The following is a 6,743-nucleotide window of genomic DNA, read 5'->3' on the forward strand; positions in this document are numbered from 1 at the left end:
TGGACTAATCTACGCCGTTCCTTCTGGGAAATAAATAAGCAATGAGGCCAGCGGTTCCAATGGAGATTGTTTTTTAACCATCTATGTTCCTGTTTTGTGTCTGCTCCCAGACGCTGTGAATATTTCAACGCTATCTGGGTCTGTTTAGACAATGTTTGGTGATATATTTAGCATGGAGGTTATTACTGTTGATAGTAATAGGACGGGGTCTATTTCCATCCAATTCTGTGAGTAACAATGCAATCTCCTTGTAAATTATTACCAACGCGTGCGGTTTTCACACTGTACACAGCACACCAGACGGAACCTAATACAGCCTCGAGATTCACGTGGAGGAATAGATTGCAAGAATCGAGGAGAAATGAGAAATATGGCGGAAAAAATAAATAAACTAAGCAAAGAAATAGTCCTCCGGCTTGGTGATGACTGATGCCCTTTAATATATCCGTAACACGCCGTCGTCCAGACGAGTTTCCTTGTCACGTTTCTCCCCTCTCCACGACCGTGGTGTTCAGAGACCACATCGGTCAGGTGACATGAAGCAAAGGGAGGTTTCTGTCACAAGATTGACTGTTTGACTGCATCAACAAAGTGACATGGCCTGTCTGCATGCCAGCCCTTTTCTCTTGGGGTCGACTTGCAACGTCTTCCCCCTTGGAGGAGTTTCCCCGCTCGCTAATACCAGCTTGTGTAACGTCTGTGTTCTGGTGATGTTGCTGCAAGCGACTCTACTGTAGGTGAGTCAACACGCCCGTTTAGAGGGGAGACAGGAGAGAGATTGAGAGAGATTACTTGAAAGAGAGAAAAAGAAAGAAAGAGAGGGAGAGAGGGAGGGAGGGAAAAACACAGAGGGAGAGAGAGAGACGACAGATTGTGTTGACGACTGTTGTCACATGCGTGTGCTCTGCCGGAGGGCCCTGAAACCGTGGCGATGCATCTGGTATCTTCCTCCGCCTCACTCGCGTGTTTGACAATACGCCGCATGGCGCTGCCTCCGTTCAACCTGCCCTCGCGGCCCCCGCGCCCTCGCATCCGAAGCGGCCGCCCTCGCCGCCATAGACGGGAAGGCGTGCGTAAGATGGGCGTGAAAGCGCCGTGGGTTTAATCACGGAGGTCCGTAACTTCTTGATCGGTGCAGTCGCGAGGCGGTTGGCGATTTGGAGAGGTGCAGTTGTGGGTTCGATTAAGATGTGGCATGAAGCAATGCCTCTACGCGAGGAACACCCAGACGCTCTTGTGTTTTCCTCCTCGGACAGGCTCTGTTCCAGCACAGAGACCTATGACAGCCGGCACCTTGCGTTCTGCCGGTTCACAGCCGAATTCTGCTCCATAACACGAGGGTTCACCCCCCACTGATCACTGCTGAGTGTGGAGACTTTGTCTCAGGTGTTAAGGGTCATTAACAACCCGGATCATAAGAGGCGAAAATAACCGTCGTGGATTATCACAGCTCGCTTCTCATAGCTCTGTAAAACGCACGATGATGTTGTATTATTTAGAATATTTAGAAACTGCTCTGCTCTCCTTTTTTTCCTTTTTATAGTTTACATCTTGCAACGTGAGCTCAACCAGAGCTCATCCTTTGACTGTTAACTCTGGCGTAAATTTGCTCTTTAAGTGGATATGCACCCAAACCTGGCAACGACCTGCAGCCGCAGTCGGCCTGCTAATTTTCTGCATGGGATCCTCCACTTTATTGCAAATGTCATCCGCTGGAAAATATACTTTTAGTGGTTGGAAGAGGATTGACTCAATTTGTCTTCCTCTCCTTTTCCGCGCTATGATACACAGTGTTGTTTTCTTCTACAGCCAGGCGATGCTTTTCCACCTCACAAATGGAAGTTTATTAAAAAAGCGTTTCTCGGGATTGACTCGGCGTGTACGTGAATGTTAAATCTCAGTTTTCTCTCTCGGTCTCCCTTGATCCTCTCTCCCTCGTCATCCCCATCTCCCTCTCTTTCTCTCTCTAACTTCCTCTCTCTCTCTCTCGCCCCCCCCCCTTCCTCTCTTTCTCTCTCTCTCTCTCAATTTCTTTTGCTCGGCTCCACAACTCCCTCCTCCTGCTAAATTGCGAGGAGGGGATAGAGAATGTTGAAACATGGTGTTTAAACCCTGACAGGGACTGAGTGTTTGAGAGTGTCTATTGGCCCTCTCCAGATCTTGGTGCTATGTGGAGCTGAGTTGTGCTGTGTGGAACTGTGTTGTGCTGTGTGGAGCCTGGCGCTCTGCTGTCGTCCAGGACTTCTGTCTCTCTGCATCCAAGCCCAGGGTTTCTCCTCACTCTCTCCTGACTTTCAGACAACTTTGGGACGTCGTTGGTACAGTAATGTGTGTCCTCCACAGAGACATGATTGGGGATGAGGGAGGGAGGGGGCGGGGAGAGGTAGGTAGGTAGGTGTGGAAGGATGGAAGGACGTGGGGAGGGTGCGGGCGAGGGATGGAGGGAGACTGGAGGGAGGGATGGAGGGAGGGATGGAGGGAGAGTGGAGGGAGGGAGACTTGAGGGAGGGATGGAGGGGTGAGGACAGCGTGTATATCATTCAGCAGCGATCACAGAAGACCTCCAGCCAGATGGGAACAGACTGTGAGGACGGGCAGGTGGACGCCGTCCCTGTTTACACACACACACACACACACACATGCCAAAACACACACACACCTCTCCCTGGTCACCTCTACCTGCCACGGGAGCGAGAATCAGGATATTACATAAAAACACCTCGACAACAACCCCGGCAACGTTTCTGGAGATAATTACAGAGCAACCCTTGGCATCGTGGCCACCATCTGTGTGGTTATTGGAGCCGGCCGCAGACCCAGCCAGCCATGTCTGGCTCATTGTTGCCTGATACAATGAGTAAACACACCAGGGAGAGGTTCCAGGTGTGCCGCCCGCTACCACTTAGCAAATCAATCGTCCGGTCCGGTTTGTATTCTGGGGAGCGTGGGGGGTGGAAGAGAGGGAACCGGCCCAGGAAGATAGGTGAGGGCGGGGGAGTGGAGGAAGAGAGGGAGGAGTGGAGGAGGGGTGTAGAGAACGAGAGGGAGAGGAGGGAGGGGGAGGAGAGAAGAGGAGGGGAGGAGGGGAGGGAAGAGGGGGTTGGGAGAGGAGAAGAGCCCACAGTGGGGATGACCCTTCGATGTCGGATAGGTGCTCGACTCGTGTTCCTGCACTGGCCGGAGCGCATTGGTGAAGCTTATCACGCTAATTCGTGTTGACGTCCTCCCTCGCTCGCCTCGCCACCCTGGCTCTGTGCAGCGGATGGTTAGCAACCAACACCCAGAATGCACTTCAGCTAATAGATATGGATTAAGGCCAGATAAGGACACAGAGGAAGAGGGTGACTAAGCGTTTACCTGAGCATCAGGGGTCATCACACAGACAGACAGGCAGGTAGACAGGCACACAGGCAGACAGACAGGCAGACAGGCAGGCAGGCAGGCAGGCAGGCAGGCAGACACGCAGACACGCAGACAGACAGACAGACAGACAGACAGACAGACAGACAGGCAGGCAGGCAGGCAGGCAGGCAGGCAGGCAAACAGACATACAGACACGCAGACAAGCAGGCAGACAAGCAGGCAGACAGACAGGCAGGCAGGTAGACAGGCGGTGAGGCAGGTATACACACACACACACACACAGACAGACGGGCCTAGTGTTCTGTTCCTCAGACACTCTGAGGTGATGTGTGGAAAGGTCACAGCAGTTCGGTATTCCACTAGCGTGTGTGTTTGGCAGCGTACAAGACAGTGTGGCGCACTGGAGCTGAAAATGATCTTTCTTCCCCCAGCAAAAGATGAGATGGCTCCCATGCCACACGCTGGAAGATAGGGCCCATACATTTTACTGTGTAAATACACATCTTACTTTCTCTCAGCCTCTTGCTCCCCCCCCCCTCCCTCCTGTTTTTAATCTTTTGTTTCTTTGTTTCTCTCTCTCTCTCTCTCTCTCTCTCTCTCTCTCTCTCTCTCTCTCTCTCTCTCTCTCTCTGTCTCTCTCTCTCTGTCTCTCTCTCTCTCTCTCTCTCTCTCTCAGAGAAACTAATGTACAGTTCATACCCCCCCCTTTCCTCCCCCAGTCCTCCAGGCCCCCCCCCCCCCCCCCCCGAGTGCATTATCGTTCCCCTAGCCATCCACTGCTCGCTAATCCTGCCTGTGCAGCAGCTGTGTAAGTCTGCAGATAGAAGAAATTTGGGCGGAAAGAGAGCAGTATCAGGGGGGAGGGGGAGAGAGAGAGGGGGGGGAGAGAGAGAGGGGGGATATGGTGAATCTAATTTAGTCACAGTTTGACTTTATTTTACACCCAGCGTGCTGCAACTCCACAGATGTTTCAAATTCTGTTCACACTGCAGAGCTGTGGCCCCTTCCTAATCACGTCCCCTTCCTCTAGGACTCGGTGTTTGACTAGTGAGGTCTGTACGTTTATTTACCTCCAGCTCATCATGATTCACACACACACACAAATGCATACGCGTACGTGCTCCCATCCCAACACACCCACATGTACACACACACGCACACACACACACACACACTTATAATTGCATTAGTGTTGTGATGTTTGGAGCGTCTGTAGGTGCCCTTGCCCTGTATATGGACGTGTGTGTGAGTGTGTGTATGTGCCCAACACACTTAGACTCTGCCTCTCTTCCAAGGAGAATGATTTGCATGCTGCCTCGTTGGAGGTAGCTGGTTGAAATGTCTGTTTACACTTCTACGGGCCTAAAAATATCACTTCAGACGACATTATCATCGGGAACCCTTGAAAAACACTTTTTCTAAAGGAACGCGTCTGGGCATGTTCCTGAAAAGGTCCTTGTGTGTGTTTTGTCTCGAGAGCCAGCGTCCTCTATTAAATATGTGGACGGAGGAAATGGAGAATAGTCATGAAGAGGACAAGAGAGGCGCAATAGAGATTCTTCTCTCTGATTCTGTTATTTCCAAGCCTCCCCCCCCAAAAAAAAAATCAGTATATGTATTTTTTCCCCCGTGCCTGCTAGTTGAGATGTGTTGACTCGGCGACGTGGCTGGTAAATACAGCCCGTCCTTGACTCTGACCCAGCGTAAAACTGTTAGAACTACCAAACAGCACGTTGGAGCGCTGAAACTCCTGATATGCAGTCAGGTGTTCTCCTCCAATGTTCTCCAGGGTTCTCAGCTGGCATGAGGAAGATTCTCTGTCCTTCAGGGACGATAAGAAGCTCCAGCACGCCAGCCGTTTCTGATGCTTTCATTAAGCTGTGTTTACTCAGCGTAGGGTGGTGACAGGGGGAGGTGAGGACTCTCTCGCTTGTTCAAACAGATGGACATATCCCAGGGCCTCGACAACACATCTAAAAATGTCACTGTGTGTACTTTGTGTCAAACCTTTTCCACCTCCCCCCCCCAAAAAAATCCTATTCATAAATGTGGATAAATGAGGGTGTTCCTGTTCAAATTGTTCGCGTGAAACGATTTCCTGCACGATTCTTCCTCGACACAATAAGTAAAGCAGCTCACCCGTCGTCATAGAGATTACGAAAGCCACGGGTCCACGCGAACGGAACGTGACGTCTCAAACTGCCTTTCCCGCTGCTTCCTGATTGGTTGTCACCAGAGAATCAATCAGGTGTGAGACGTAGAGAAGATTATCGAGTTGGGAGATGAAACCTGATGGTAAAATCCATGAGCTTCATTAGTGGTGTTGTTGTTGTTCTTAATGACAACGCTTGGGACATAATGAGATCCTGGAACATGAAAGGAAAAAACACGTCTGAATCAAAGAATTTTCCTCAGACTCGGAGATGAGCAGAGTCATATTTTTGTCAAAGGGCTGATGGGTGTTTTCGTTTTTTTTTTTACGTGTCAGTGTAGTGAAAACAATGGTATCAACGGTGGATGCAACTAGGTACAGCCCTCTTTCAGCCCTCTTTCCTCTTCCACCTACCTTTCTATATCTCTCTCTCACACACACTCTCTCCCCTCCTCTTTCTCCCCCCTTTCCCTCCCCCTCTCCCACGCCCCTCCCTCCCCACACACACCTGTGTGTCCCTGTGCCCTTCCCTCCCACGACCCCCTTCTCCAGCACCCTCCTCCGAACCACTCGAAGCTCTAAGCTGGTATAGGAGAGCCCCTCTCTTCCTCCGTGATTTGCTCTCACTCCAAAACCCACAAGTCCTCTCAGTTCCCTGACTCCCCAGCCGGGCGAGTAATCTCCACAAACCCCCCCTCCAGCCCCTCCAGCCCCCCCTGCCCCCTCCCGCCCCCCCCCCCCCCCCCGGCCCCCGCTACCCTGGCTTTACGATGGCGAGGGCCTCTCTCCTCTCCCACCTTCATGTCCCCCTGGAGACACACAGGAGAGACCATAAAGCCAGAGGGAAATGGCCTTTTCCATAAAGAACATGAGACCCAGCTCTCAGATCGATGCAGGGAAGGTGAGACTTGCTCGATTTGGCCAGGCACAAACGCACACACACACACACACACTCACTTACATGCAGTGCACGTTCGCACCTATATTCACAGGCACAGCCATACACGCACACACACACGTACACACACACGCACACACTCACTTAGCTCCACAGACATACAGCCACACACACACACTTACAGACACTGATACACACACATAGACTGTACAGTACATACAGCCACACACACACACACTTACAGACACTGATACACACACATAGACTGTACAGTACATACAGCCACACACACACACTTACAGACACTGATACACACACATAGACTGTACA

General features: G+C 51.3%; 1 protein-coding gene across 1 annotated transcript in view; it reads left to right on the forward strand.

Annotated features, from left to right (window-relative positions):
* sgcd (sarcoglycan, delta (dystrophin-associated glycoprotein)) overlaps nucleotides 1–6,743 on the forward strand; it is a 122,733-nt gene that overhangs the window by 33,646 nt on the left and 82,344 nt on the right. The window lies entirely within an intron of this gene.

This window comes from Hypomesus nipponensis, chromosome 20 (assembly GCF_054491055.1).
Source record: "Hypomesus nipponensis isolate SF chromosome 20, ASM5449105v1, whole genome shotgun sequence".
Lineage (NCBI taxonomy): Eukaryota > Metazoa > Chordata > Actinopteri > Osmeriformes > Osmeridae > Hypomesus > Hypomesus nipponensis.